We start from the raw sequence: 15,526 nt of genomic DNA, 5'->3' as shown, positions 1-15,526 counted from the left end.
GCATTCTCTCCCCCACTTTCCCCAAATCCCCAGACCTAGGTAACCACTTACCTTTCTATTTCTACAGATTTGCCTATTCTGGTCATTTCGTATAAATAGAACCATATAATTGGTTCTATTATGTGGTGTTTTGTGATTGGCTTCTTTCACTTAGTATAATGTTTTCAAGGTTCATTCATGTTGTGGCATGAATTGGTACTTCATTCTTTTTTATGGCTGAGTAGCATTCCATCCTATGGATATACCGCATTTTGTTTATTCATTTATTCCCTCAATGGATATTTGGTTATTCCCACTTGTTGGCTATCATGAATACTGCTGCTATGAACATTTGTTTAGAGGTTGTTTTGTGGACATATGTTTGCATTTGCGGGGTGGGTGGTGGGTACCTAGGAATGAAATAGCTGATTTGTATGGAAACGCCATGAGGAACTGCCAAGCTGTTTTCCAAAGTTTCTGCACCAGTTTACATTCCTATCAGTGGTGTGTGAGGGTGCCAATTTCTCTCCAACTTCCCCAGTACTTGTCATCTGTCTTTTTTATTTTAGCCATCTTTGTGGGTGTGAAGTGGTATCTGATTGTGATTATGAGCTACATTTCCCTGATGACAAAAGCTGTTGAGCATCTTCTCATTTGCTTATTGGGCATTTGTTTATCTTCTGGAGAAATGTATGTTCATATCCTTTGCCTATTTTTAAATTGGATTATTGTCTTTTTATTATTGAGCTGTAAGAATTCTTTATATAAGTCTGTTCTTGATGACTTAGAGCCTTCTTACGGGCATCAATGGCTGGGGTTCACTGTGATACAGAGGAGCTCTCATGGGTTATAGACCCATGCAGGGCTGTCTGCTCTATATTAAAAGGCAAGGTGATGCTATCAGAGAGCACTAAAAAGCAGTTATAAGAGCACGTCCTTATGTGCATTTTTTTTTTTTTTTTTGCGGTACGCGGGCCTCTCACTGTTGTGGCCTCTCCCGTTGCGGAGCACAGGCTCCGGACGCGCAGGCTCAGTGGCCATGGCTCACGGACCTAGCCGCTCCGCGGCATGTGGGATCCTCCCGGACTAGGGCACGAACCCATGTCCCCTGCATTGGCAGGCAGACTCTCAACCACTGCGCCACCAGGGAAGCCCTATGTGCATCTTTTTTTCTTACTCTCTCTGCTATCACCCCTTGTTCTCATGGCTCTAAATATTTATGATTTATGATAATATCAGCTTATCCCATGGGTGAGGTGCCTGGGTTTTGAGACAGCTTTCTGCTGTGTTTTGGGTAATTCAGTTATCAGGAATCTGATTTCTGGGAGAATTAGTGGCACTTTACCTAAGTAGAGGTAGTACATTAATAGGGGAGGATTAATTGGGGCAGATTTTGAGGAGGTGAGTTTTTAGTGAAATCCCCGATAAGGTGGTGATGATAACCTGGCAGAGAAGAATAGACTCCTGTTCTAGGGAATTTGCCAGACGTCTATGGGAATTGCATCATTGGTGTGACCAATGTTGGTAGTTAAGACAGGAAGCAATAAATGGGAAGAGTCTCCTTCAGAGTGGTGAAGGGTCTAAATTCAGACTTGATCTCATTGCCAGGCTGATAATAATTGGTCTGATAGGTCAATCTTCCTCTGGTCTGATGGTGTGAGGAAAAAAAAAAGATCACTCCTCCCTGTTTCCATCTTATCATTAAGATGATATTATTACCTCCCCTGACCCTGTCGACCCCGCCCTGCCCCCAGCTTGTGGCTAAATTACCCAACTGCCAATTAAAACCCACACTTCCCAGCGTGCCTTGCACCACCCAGAACTCCAGTCCCCACCATTCATTCTGCTCGCCCGCTGAAAGCAGCTCGAGCAAATAACCTTCCAGATTCAGGGCCTCTCGCTCTCCAGGGGCCTCTCCCCCCCCCCCCCCCCGACTGTGGCTGAGTCTGCTACCACCTGACAGCAAACCACACTTGACAGGGAACAGGAAAGAGAAACGGGCCCACTGCCCTCGGCCTCTATGAAATCAACAAGGTTGTGCTCCTTCTCCCACAGCTGCCGCTTCCAAGCCTTCCACCCTTTTCCCCTCCCTCCCAGGGTCTCAGGAGGCCCAGAAGGACACTTTGGAGGTCTTATCCTGGATGTGTAGAACTTCTGGGGGTAGGTAATGCGGAATGAATTGAGGGGCTTTTGACCTCTGCTTTGTGGCAGTTTGCACCTTGCCCTACTGCCAAGGCCTCTCCTGTCTCAGTCACTGACACCTCCTCCTCCCCCAGGCACTCCCTCACTCCTGAGGACCCTGCTTCTACAGCTGACCTCCAGGCCTGCAGCCCCTCTCTGTTCCAGGAATCTCCCCGCCACCTGTTGGCTTCTTTTGCCTCCTGAGCAGCCAGAACCTTGCCTTGCGGTTATGCTTTTCATTCTGCTGCCACTCTAGCATGCCACAGCTGTTGGGAAGTATGGCCAGGATGTGAGACCGGCCAGCTTCAAATCCTGATTTGAAGTCCACAATTCTGAACCCCAAAAAACTCTGAAAACTAAAGGCTTTTTTGGTGAGTTTGACACAAACTCATTTGGTTGCAAAACCTGTGAACTGACAAAAGCCTATTTTGTTCACTTTATCTTTTCCGCATTTAATGTGAATATTTATGTTGGTTGCCAAAATATTAATGTGTTGACTTAGGGTATAGTTCTAGATCCTGTTGGAGGAATTATGTAATATATGGTATATGTACCATGTAACCATGAAAAATTGTGATTTTTGAAACACTTCTGGTCCCAACATTTTATGATAAGGAATTTTGGACCTGTACTGTAATGCCACACAAAATCGACCTGGATTGGGGCTTCCCTGGTGGTGCAGTGGTTGAGAGTCCGCCTGCTGATGCAGGGGACACGGGTTCGTGCCCCGGTCCGGGAAGATCCCACATGCCGTGGAGCGGCTGGACCCGTGAGCCATGGCCCCTGAGCCTGCACGTCCGGAGCCTGTGCTCCGCAACGGGAGAGGCCACAACAGCGAGAGGCCCACGTAGCACAAAAAAAAAAAAAAAAAAAAGACCTGGATAATTAACTATTCACATCTAAGTGGCAGAATAGCATAGAACGAATCAAAATCATGTCCATGGACCTTTAGGGACGTAGGATTCCAATGTTACAGATTATGTATGTAAACTTACAAAAGAGCATGTGGAATCTGATCTCAACATTGTTTTTTAAAAAGCATATAGCACATGCATAAAAAAAAGCTGGGCCTGCAATACACCATAATGTTAACAGTGAGTTGTCTCTGTGGCGGATTTTCTTCTTTTTAGGCTTCCAGCATCTAGGTAATACTTTTATAATCAGAAACGTTTTATTTTATTTATTTATTTATTTTTTTGCGGTACGCGGGTCTCTCACTGTTGTGGCCTCTCCCGTTGCGGAGCACAGGCTCCGGACGCGCAGTCTCAGCGGCCATGGCTCACAGGCCCAGCCGCTCCACGGCATGTGGGATCTTCCCGGATAGGGACACGAACCCATGTCCCCTGCATCGGCAGGCAGACTCTCAACCACTGCGCCACCAGGGAAGCCCCAGAAACTTTTTTTAAAAAAACCAGTAACTGTTACTAAAAACAAGCTTCCACTATGTGGCCTTGGGCAAAAGGCCCACAGGACGTGATCAATCTGAGCCCAATTTTCTCTTCTGTAAGTTGAGGCCATTAGTACCTACCTAAATGGAGTTGTTGAGGGACAATGTACGTGCCTGGGTGGAAGGTAGCTATGACTGTAGGTCTTGTGTCAAGATACCTCTCTCCTCCACCAGGCCTGGACTGCCCACTGCTGTTATGCAATAGTGCAGACCAGGTCCCTCACACATTGCCCGCTGTTTTACAAGTGGGTCCTTACAAATGAGGATGATCAACATCTAACGATGATCAACAGGCAGCCTTTCAGAAGCACAGCTATCACATGGAAAAGCTCGCCTGTTGTGTAAACTGGATTGAGAAATTCTCTCAGGTGATCCTGTAATTTTTTTTTTATGCTAAAGTAACGTATGCTCTAGCATTCTGGTGTTTTTATATTTGTGTAATAATTTCTTAAAACCATTCAAGACAGATAACTATTTAATTTTTTGAAGAAAGTTGGAAAAGGCTCTCCTCCCAAGGACAGTGGCTGGGAGGAGATGGGGCACAGCCAGTTTCGAATACTGGTAGAGGGTCTAGTGGATTTTGGGCTCAGCACCTGGAACCACCGACCCAGGCTGGCTCCCCACGTGGCAGCATGTGATCACAGGCAGCTTGGAGTCGAATACAGGCCCTTACGCGGGGGCCTCTGAACCAAGCCTCTCTCCCTTCCTAGGGGTGAGAACTGTACAGAGGGATGGAGTCATCTTCCTCCAGGAAGCCTTCATTCACCCTCAGTGCTGCTGTTGCAACTAGGCTGTTCTGGGCAGGACTCCTGTTTGGGTGGGGAAAAAGAACGCGGAGGATGTTGATTCCCTTCCCTTCTCAGCCAGCCTGACCTTTTAATACCTTTGTAAAAAGCATGTATGTATTTATAGTGTTTTAGATTTTTCTAACTTTTATCTTAAGGGCAGAGCACCTGTTTAATAAGCATTGTACCCCTATTGTTGTTGTTGTTGTTTTTAACATCTTTATTGGAGTCTAATTGCTTTACAATGGTGTGTTAGTTTTTGCTTTAAAACAAAGTGAATCAGTTATACATATACATATGTCCCCATATCTCTTCCCTCTTGCATCTCCCTCCCTCCCACCCTCCCTATCCCACCCCTCCAGGCTGTCACAAAGCACCGAGCTGATCTTCCTGTGCTATGCAGCTGCTTCCCACTAGCTATCTATTTTACGTTTGGTAGTGTACATATGTCCTTGCCACTATCTCACTTTGTCCCAGCTTATCCTTCCCCCTCCCCGTATCCTCAAGTCCATTCTCTAGTAGGTCTGCATCTTTATTCCCATCTTGCCCCTAGGTTCTTCTGATCATTATTTTTTCTTTCTTTCTTTTTTTTTTTTTTTTAGATTCCATATATATGTGTTAGCGTATGGTATTTGTTTTTCTCTTTCTGACTTACTTCAGTCTGTATGACAGGCTCTAGGTCCATCCACCTCACTACAGATAACTCAATTTTGTTTCTTTTTATGGCTGAGTAATATTCCGTTGTATATATGTACCACATCTTCTTTATCCATTCATCTGTTGATGGATTCTTAGGTTGCTTCCATGTCCTGGTTATTGTAAATAGAGCTGCAATGAACATTTTATGTACCCGTATTGTTAAAGAACTGTGTCCTCTCTCTCCTTCTCTCTCCCCCGTAAGTGCCCTTCTAATAAACTTTTCATTGAAAAGCTAAAAAAAAAAAAAAAAAGATCAACAGTCCTTTCGGGTCAGTCTTTCCTTTTCCCTGTCACATTGCCTTGATATCTGCCACGTGCAGAGGGCTTGCCACTGTGCCAAGGCTAACCCCCACTTAGAGACTCGATCCCATCTTCACTCATCTCCCCCTGGCCTGTTCTGCCAAGGAAAGAGATGTATTTATATGGCACATCTCAGTTTACAAAAGGTGTTCACATACTGATCCTTCCCTTCATGACCTTAATTCTTTTTAAATTAAATTAAATTTATTTTTATTGAAATATAGTTGATTTACAATGTCATGGTATTCTCAGGTGTACAGCACAGTGATTCAGTTTTATATATATCTTCTTTTCCAGATTCTTTTCCATTATAGGTTATTACAAGATATCGAGTATAGTTCCCTGTGCTATACATTAGGTCCTTGTTGTTCACCTATTTTATATATAGTAGTTTGTATATGTGAATCTCAGACTCCTAATTTATCTCTCTCCACACCTGCCCCCAACCCCTGGATCCCCTTTGGTAACTATAAGTTTGTTTTCTATGTCTGTGAGTCTGTTTCTGTTTTGTAAATAAGTTCATTTATATCATTTTTTAATTGCCACATTATATCTACCTATTCTTTTTCGATTCTTTTCCATTATAGATTATTACAAGATATTGAATATAGTTCCCTGTGCTCTTGTGGTTTATCTACTTTATATGCAGCAGTGCATATATGTTGATCCCAAACTCCTAATTTATCCCTCCTGCATCCTTTCCCCTTTGGTAACAAGTTTATTTTCTACGTGTGATGTTAATTCTTTTTCTTTTTTTTTTTAACATCTTTATTGGAGTATAATTGCTTTACAATGGTGTGCTAGTTTCTGCTGTATAACAAAGTGAATCAGCTATACATATACATATATGCCCACATCCCCTCCCCTCTTGCGTCTCCCTCCCACCCTCCCTATCCCACCCCTCTAGGTGGTCACAAAGCACTGAGCTGATCTCCCTGCGCTATGCGGCTGCTTCCCACTAGCTATCTATTTTACATCATGACGTTAATTCTTGAAAGAGCATTTGTCCCTCCCTGGGTTTACTTTCATACCCCCAGTCACTAACTAACCAACACGTGGCAACCTGGCTCCTGACCCCATGACTCTGCTGCAGCTGTTTTTTTTAAAACAAATCATTCATTCACTCATTCATGTAGTCCACATAAATTTATAAGCCCCTGTATGTGTCAGTTACAGCCACTGGGATACAACAGCTAATAAACAAATTTCTTTTCCTTAGGAGCACATAGTCTAGTTGGGGTGGCAGACAATTAGCAAGTAAATATATAATAGATATCAGGCAGTGACATGAATAAAAAAATGTTGTGAAGAAAATGTAAAGTAAAGGAAAAGTGACGGGGGTGTGTGTGTGTCACTTTAGATGGTGCGATCAGGGAAAGCCTCTTGGAGGAGGTGACATTTGAGCAGAGGCCTCAGGGAAGTTAGGGAGTGAACTGTGTGGATATCTGGGTGAGGAGGAGAACATTCTGGACCTAGGAAAGAGAAAATGGCAACAGCCCTGAGACAGAAGCCTGCTTGGTTTAAATGGGCTGCAAAGATGACTTCATGCTTTGAGTGGAGGAAGTGATGAGGAAAGTGGTAGGATATGAAATCCAAGAGAGCAGAGAGGAGACCAGATCATGCAGGCCATGAGCCCATGGTAAGGAATGGGATTTAGATTTGTCAATCATGAAAAACGATTTCTTGATGACCAGCAAGTGACTTTTCCCAAGTCCTCCACCTCTCCGACTGCTCTAACCTTCATTCATTTAAGAAACCTTCACTGAGCACATACTAGATGCTAGACTAGGTATTGCTGGGGATACATACAAATGTGAATAAACTATAGTCCCAGCCAGCCAGGACTCACTGCCCCAGGGGAAGGGCAGAACTGTGACTTGTAAATGATGAAGCCCCTTGGGCAGCACTGGACAGAACCATGAACAAGGTGCAAGATGCAAAGAGATACCATCATCACTCCTACAGTGTCTCCTCCTTGACCTGGCTTTATCTCATCCTCTAAATCATCATCTTTATCTCTTCTTCAGTCTGACTTCATGCCCAGTCCCGTCGCATGAGGATCCAGTTCAGAGGCCACCTCTTCCCGAAAGCTTTCCTGGAAGTTTCCACCAGTTGAGCTCTCTTCCTCCCATGACTCTCCCAGCACCTCATTCCTGTTTTTCCATTATTTCCTTCCATTCTGCCCTGAACTGAACCATGGTTAGTTGTGGGTGCCCCTCTCCCTTGATGTCCTACTGCCGCCTCTGCCCTGACACTGACATTATACTTCCGTAAGCATTTTGTTATCTTTGTACAACGTGAAATCTTTATCAAATGTTGATATGGTCAGTGTTTCCAGAAAAGGAAGAGGCAATGTCCCCCAGACATCAGTCACTGGAATTAGTGGCTGAGGGAGGCCGTGGACTCATTATCCTGGGAGAGCTTTGTGAACTGCTTAAGTCCCCACCTGCTTGGGCAACAAGGAGCAAGAGGAAGTGACCTCAGGATTGGAGATCCGCCCCCTCACTCAGATAGTTAGAGAAGAGGAGTAAACATGCCAGGAAGGACCTTCAGCCAAGCCAGCCTCACTTGCCTTCAGTCTTTGCATTGACCCCTAAGCTTTTCCAGGACTGGCGTCATGAGGGTTTGAGTGGTACCAGTGTGGGTGGTGCCCTCTCCTCTTTCCGTTTTTGGTTTTTGGTTCTTAAAAACTACATTCCAAATGAGGGAAATGAAACTACTGAAGACTCTCCCCCAGCAGCCAGCTGACATGGGGCAAGAGAATAATCTCCAGTTAAGGCCCCAAAGGAAATCCCCTCCTTGTCATGTGCCGAGGCCAGGAGAAGTGGGGGAGGCACGAGTTCACTGCTTGGCCAGGCCCAGCCACAAAGGTGAAGGGCCAGGATGGAGGGGCTGCGCTGTCTGTGGCCAGGAGTGGAGAACCCAAGGCAGAGTGGGAAACACCATGTGTGAGAGTGAGGTGACCAAAATCTTGGGCCTGGGTGAGCTGCCAGTTTCAGAGGGAGACCCTGCAACTCCATTGCTGGGTACAATGGATTGTACTCTTCTCCTGCAGACCCATCTGCAGGAAGGAAGCTGGTCCCCATTTCTCCCACTGAGTCCTTTGCACACTTTGCCCAGACTCGGATGTGTCTCTCTTCCCAGTCTCTGCTGTAGGTCTCTCCACCCCCAAGTCTTGAATAGTATCTGGTTATCATCTGAAAAACCAGTGGGAGGGGAGAGAAGAAGCCAGAGTTCCTTTGATCTCTTTGGGAGACTGAGAAGTTCTACCAGTGACAAACTATTATAAAGTTTAGTTTAAGAAAGAAAGGGGAAAAAAAAACCGTCAGAAGGCAGTGCCTAGAGAATCATCGACAAGGTAGGTGTATTGCCTTCCTTTCTTCTTTCCTTCTCTTCCCTCTTTCCTTCTTTAAGCAAATATTTACTGAACTCCTTTCCATGCTTTGGGCAGTATACTTTTTGGAATAACCATGACCCCTTCTCTCAAGAAGCTTATAGTGTAGTTCAGGAAACAAGACAGAAATCCTAAGTTAGACCACAATACAAGAGATATCATGAGGCCAGTGGATACTGTAGACACTTGGAATCGTGTGTTCAGAGGAAGAGATGGAGGCTTCACAGAGGAGGGGAGCTCAAACTGTGCCTTTGAGATGGGGAGGGTTGGGGGGGCGTCTGGGAGGTTGTTCCAAGCAAGAGAACCCTCTGATGGAGGGAGCACAGAGTGGGGAGCATTTGCTCTATGTTTAGGGTTGAAACCCACTGTGGAACATGTGTTGAAGTATGGGAGGTAACAGTGAAGAGAAGCTGGAGACAAGATTGGGCTGAATGAGGCATCTGGACTTTCTCCTCCAGCTGGGAAATGCCTAGCTCCTTGCTTTCACCTCAGATCTCCTCGAGAACCTGTGTGCTGCTAGACACTGAACTTGTCTTTGTTGTGGTTGAGCAGGGAATGGGTACAAACTCACAGCAAGTGGAGCAGGCTCAAAGAAAAAGGTACATGGTCCCCCAGACTTTCACCATCCCATGGAGGTATGTGCTTGGCCAGGGCAGGGCTGGGTGCATGATGGGCTGTGTTCTGGAGGAAACAGCATGGTTGGGAGGTGGCCCAGAGCACCCATCCACGTTGGAGAATCCTGAACTGTGCAGTCAGGGTTACAGCCTTGCTGGCATGTAAATCGTTCTGTTTCCAGCTGCAAATCAGCATTGGTTTCACCTGGAAGTCTTACAGGTCCTCCCTGCTGAGCCAGCTTGCTGCTGAACTAGAGGGAGAGCAGTGGTGTTATCTGAACAAACTGGCTTGTCTTTAACACCATCAGGATCATTGGTTTTCTAAGTTCATTTGAGAGGTAGCAGCTGCTTCTCTCAAAAGAAATTCTAAGGATAGATCATATCTTGGGTCACAAATCAAGCCTCGGTAAATTTAGGAAAACTGAAATTGCATCAAGTATCTTTTCCAACCACAAAGGTATGAGACTAGTTATCAATTACAGGACAAAATCTGTAAAAAATACAAACACATGGATGCTAAACAGTACACTACTAAATAACCAAGAGACCACTGAAGAAATCAAAAAGGAAATCAAAAAATACCTAGAAACAAATGACAATGAAAACACGACGACCCAAAACCTGTGGGATGCAGCATACCAGTTCTAAGAGGGAAGTTTATAACAATACAATCCTACCTCAAGAAACAAGAAACATCTCAAATAGACAACCCAACTTTACACCTAAAGCAATTAGAGAAAGAAGAACAAAAAAAACCTCCCAAAGTTAGCAGAAGGAAAGAAATCATAAAGATCAGATCAGAAATAAATGAAAAAGAAATGAAGGAAACAATAGCAAAGATCAATAAAACTAAAAGCTGGTTCTTTGAGAAGATAAACAAAATTGATAAACCATTAGCCAGACTCATCAAGAAAAGAAGGGAGAAGGCTCAAATCAATAGAATTAGAAATAAAAAGAAGTAACAACTGACACTGCAGAAATACAAAGGATCATGAGAGACTACTACAAGCAACTATATGCCAATAAAATGGACAACCTGGAAGAAATGGACAAATTCTTAGAAAAGCACAACCTTCTGAGACTGGACCAGGAAGAAATAGAAAATATAAACAGACCAATCACAAGCACTGAAATTGAAACTGTGATTACAAATCTTCCAACAAACAAAAGCCCAGGACCAGATGGCTTCACAGGCGACTTCTATCAAACATTTAGAGAAGAGCTAACACCTGTCCTTCTCAAACTCTTCCAAAATATAGCACAGGGAGGAACACTCCCAAACTCATTCTACGAGGCCACCATCACCCTGATACCAAAACCAGACAAAGATGTCACAACAAAAGAAAACTACAGGCCAATATCACTGATGAACATAGATGCAAAAATCCTCAGCAAAATATTAGCAAACAGAATCCAACAGCACATTAAAAGGATCATACACCATGATCAAGTGGGGTTTATCCCAGGAATGAAAGGATTCTTCAATATATGCAAATCAATCAATGTGATAAACCATATTAACAAATTGAAGGAGAAAAACCATATGATCGTCTCAATAGATGAAGAGAAAGCTTTCGACAAAATTCAACACCCATTTATGATAAAAACCCTCCAGAAAGTAGGCAAAGAGGGAACTTACCTCAACATAATAAAGGACATATATGACAAGCGGACAGCCAACATCATCCTCAATGGTGAAAAACTGAAACCATTTCCACTAAGATCAGGAATAAGACAAGGCTGCCCACTCTCACCACTGTTATTCAGCATAGTTTTGGAAGTTTTAGCCATAGCAATCAGAGAAGAAAAAGAAATAAAAGGAATCCAAATCAGAAAAGAAGAAGTAAAACTGTCACTGTTTGCACATGACATGATACTATACATAGAGAATCCTAAAGATGCTACCAGAAAACTACTAGAGCTAATCAGTGAATTTGGTAAAGTAGCAGGATACAAAATTAATGCACAGAAATCTCTTGCATTGCTATATACTAATGATGAAAACTCTGAAAGAGAAATTAAGGAGACACTCCCATTTACCATTACAACAAAAGAATAAAATACCTAGGAATAAACCTATCTAGGGAGACAAAAGACCTGTGTGCAGAAAACTATAAGACACTGATGAAAGAAATTAAAGATGATACCAACAGATGGAGAGATATACCATGTTCTTGGATTGGAAGAATCAACATTGTGAAAATGACTATACTACCCAAAGCAATCTACAGATTCAGTGCAATCGCTATCCAACTACCAATGGCATTCTTCACAGAACTAGAACAAAAAATTTCACAATTTGTATGGAAACACAAAAGACCCCGAATAGCCAAAGCAATCTTGAGAAAGAAAAACGGAGCTGGAGGAATCAGGCTCCCTGCCTTCAAACTATACTACAAAGCCACCGTAATCAAGACAGTATGGTACTGGCACAAAAACAGAAATACAGATCAGTGGAAAAGAATAGAAAGCCCAGACATAAACCCACACACATATGGTCACCTTATCTTTGGTAAAGGAGGCAAGAATATACAATGGAGAAAAGCCAACCTCTTCAATAAGTGGTACTGGGAAAACTGGACAGCTACATGTAAAAGAATGAAATTAGAACACTCCCTAACACCATACACAAAAATAAACTCAAAATGGATTAGAGACCTAAATGTAAGACTGGACACTATAAAACTCTTAGAGGAAAACACAGGAAGAACACTCTTTGACATAAATCACAGCAAGATATTTTTGGCTCCACCTCCTAGAGTAATGGAAACAAAAATAAACAAATGGGATCTAATGAAACTTACAAGCTTTTGCACGGGAAAGAAAACCATAAACAAGACGAAAGACAACCCTCAGAATGGGAGAAAATATTTGCAAACGAAGCAACTGACAAAGGATTAATCTCCAAAATATACAGGCAGCTCATGCAGCTCAGTATCAAAAAAAACCAAACAACCCAATCAAAAAATGGGCAGAAGACCTAAATAGACATTTCTCCAAAGAAGATATACAGATTGCCAACAAACACATGAAAGGATGCTCAACATCACTAATCATTAGAGAGATGCAAATCAAAACTACAATGAGGTATCACCCCACACCGGTCAGGATGGCCATCATCAAAACATCTAGAAACAATAAATGCTGGCGAAGGTGTGGAGAAAAGGGAACCCTCTTGCACTGTTGGTGGGAATGTAAATTGATACAGCCACTGTGGAGAATGGTATGGAGGTTCCTTAAATAACTACAAATAGAACTACCATATGACCCAGCAATCCCACTACTGGGCATATACCCTGAGAAAACCATAATTCAAAAAGAGTCATGTACCAAAATGTTCATTGCAGCTCTATTTACAATAGCCAGGACATGGAAGCAACCTAATGTCCATCAACAGATGAATGGATAAAGAAGATGTGGCACATATATACAATGGAATATTACTCAGCCATAAAAAGAAATGAAATTGAGCTATTTGTAATGAGGTGGATAGACCTAGAGTCTGTCATACATTGTGAAGTAAGTCAGAAAGAGAAAGACAAATACCGTATGCTAACACATATATATGGAATTTAAGAAAAAAAATGTCATGAAGAACCTAGGGGTAAGACAGGAATAAAGACACAGACCTACTAGAGAATGGACTTGAGGATATGGGGAGGGGGAATGGTAAGCTGTGACAAAGTGAGAGAGTGGTATGGACATATGTACACTACCACATGTAAAATCGATAGCTAGTAGGAAGCAGCCATATAGCACAGGGAGATCAGCTTGATGTTTTGTGTCCACCTAGAGGAGTGGGATAGGGAGGGTGGGAGGGAGATGCGAGAGAGGGGAGATATAGGGTTATATGTATACGTATAGCTGACTCACTTTGTTATACAGCAGAAACTAACACACCATTGTAAAGCAATTATACTCCAATAAAGATGTTAAAAAAAAAATTCCGTAGGAGAACCTTAATGTATAAGACATTTAAAAGTGGGGACTTCCCTGGTGGTGCAGTGGCTAAGACTCCTGCTCCCAATGCAGGGGGTCTGGGTTCGATCCCTGGTCCAGGAACTAGGTCCCACATGCATGCCACAACTAAGAGTTCGCATGCCGTGACTAAGAGTTCGCATGCCACAACTAAAGAGTCTGCGAGCCCCAACTAAGACCTGACACATCCAAATAAATAAACAAATGTTAAAATAATAATAATAATAAAATAAAACATTTACAAGTGGAATTGCTTGGGATAAGGAGGGGATGTAATGCCCGGAGTCCCACCAGACAGTCCTTAGGAACCCTGAACCTGCTGAACCTGGTTTTAAACTGCTGATCCATGTAAGAGGCAGTGGCAAGCCGTGAAAGGGCTGTAGCAGGGAGTGAGATGACTCAATATATAGTTTAGAAGGCTGCCCATGGCTGCTGGGTGGAATCTTTGGAGGCAGGGAGCCCGGTTTAAGGAGGCTACTGAAGTGATCCAGACATGAGTTGATGAGGTCTAGATCCAGGGCAGTGGCATCAGGGATTAACAGTAGGTTCGGATTCAAGAAACGTTTCTGAGTTAGAATCAGCAGGGAATATGAGAGGTGGAGTCTGGGAGGGCTGGAGGCATGCCAAAAATAGTGACAGCCAAATACGGGGAGAGACCAGCTAGGCCAAAGGATGAGTTCAGTTCAGGACACATTGTGTTCTGGCCGCTCTATCATTGACCAGTGGACAGTTAAAAATATGTTTGGATCTTCTCTCTTGGGAGAGAATGTTGGAGCTAGAAATTACAGTTTGGGAATAATCAACAAATTAGTAGACACAAAAGACATGAAAGTAGAAAATGTGTATACCATGAGAAGAAAAGGCCTAAAAGATAACCTTGGTTTGTGACAATTTGACTTTTGTTTAGTTTTTTTCCATTGGTGTTATCATTATTACCGTTACGAACGAATATTTTAGGGAGCAGAGACAATTTACTGGATGTTTGGGGCAGGAAGGACTTGCTCCTGTTCTCTTAGGATGAACACGCTAATGATAATAATGCAATACAGAATCACAAATCTACAGGCTACAAGAGATGCGAGCGAGCCCTCGAGGCTGCTTCAACTCTCCAGATCTGATGGGAAAGAGCAGAACTGGAGATCCTAGCTCTGACTCACGGAGTATGCTTGTTTGTATTACTCTTTCCGAATGCAGCAGACACTGTAAATATTTTGCCTTCTCCACTAGATGGTAAGCTTTTGGGTTTTTTGTTTGTTTGTTTGTTTTAATTTTTTAAATTAAATTTATTTATTTATTTATTTTATTTTTGGCTGCGTTGAGTTGTCGTTGCTGCGCCCGGGCTTTCTCTAATTGCAGCAAGCAGGGTCTACCCTTTGTTGCCGTGTGCAGGCTTCTCATTGCGGTGGCTTCTCTTGTTGAGGAGCACAGGCTCTAGGCATGTGGGCTTCAGTAGTTGTGGCACGCAGGCTCAGTGGTTGTGGCCCTTGAGCTTCGTTGCTCCTAGGCATGTAGGATCTTCCCCGACCAGGGCTTGAACCCGTGTCCTCTGCATTGGCAGGCTGACTCTTAACCACTGCGCCACCAGGGAAGTCCTAGATGGTAAGTTTTTGGAGAAGAGGAGCTATGAGATAATGCATAGAAAGCGCTTAGTGTAGTGCCTGGCACGCCTCTTTGATGGCGGCTACTATGAATTCAATTATCCTTTTGCATTCTTGGCAAGAGCTAGCAGGGAATTTTGTACACATCGGGTACAAAAAAATTCATCCATGCTGCCTACGATCAAGCAGTTCATGGCACCACAAAGCAATTTCCATTTCTTTTTCTTTTTTTGATTTGCTGGAGTCAAGTAAAGACTAGCTGAGCGGATGACTCTCTCCCATTTGGGAAACGTGTATCCTACCCATTCTCAAAGTTTGCCCTAGCTTGACCCTTGGACATAACCTTGAAGAGGAGTTTCTGGGTCAGCAGAACTCGTAGGCAGGGCCCCCAGTTCCCTACCCCCTCAAAATCTCGAAGGCCAGAAGCCCTGGGGAGCCTTGGTTAGCACTGCTGGGAGACCATAAAAATATGTGGCCTCTTTCGCCACTAATCCAGTAGGTAGTCCGGGGGCCACTGCCTCCCGCCCTCCCTCCCGCCCTCTCCCATCCCC

Source organism: Grampus griseus (genome assembly GCF_964374135.1).
Source record: "Grampus griseus genome assembly, chromosome: 5".
NCBI classification, from domain to species: Eukaryota; Metazoa; Chordata; class Mammalia; order Artiodactyla; family Delphinidae; genus Grampus; species Grampus griseus.
Note: the sequence above shows the minus strand (reverse complement) of the source record.